We start from the raw sequence: 337 nt of genomic DNA, 5'->3' as shown, positions 1-337 counted from the left end.
CTCTCTCTCTCCCTCCCCTTGGCTTTTCAAGACAGGGTTTCTCTGTGTAGCCCTGCCTGTCCTGGAACTCGCTTTGGAGACCAGGCTGGCCTCGAACCCACAGATATCCACCTGCCTTTGCCTCCCAAGTGCTGGGATTAAAGGCGTGTGCCTCCACCTCCCAGCTCTTTGAACTTTCTTATACATTCCAGACAAACCTGCCTAGAGACGGTCATCCTCATAGTGAGCTGGACTCTCTTCCACCGACCAGCAGTCAGGATGAGCCCCACAGACCAATCTGACCCGACCAGCAGTCAGGATGAGCCCCACAGACCAATCTGACCCGACCAGCAGTCAG

Source organism: Microtus ochrogaster, linkage group LG8 (assembly GCF_000317375.1).
Source record: "Microtus ochrogaster isolate Prairie Vole_2 linkage group LG8, MicOch1.0, whole genome shotgun sequence".
In the NCBI taxonomy this organism is placed as follows: domain Eukaryota; kingdom Metazoa; phylum Chordata; class Mammalia; order Rodentia; family Cricetidae; genus Microtus; species Microtus ochrogaster.
This window is presented reverse-complemented; position numbering follows the sequence as displayed.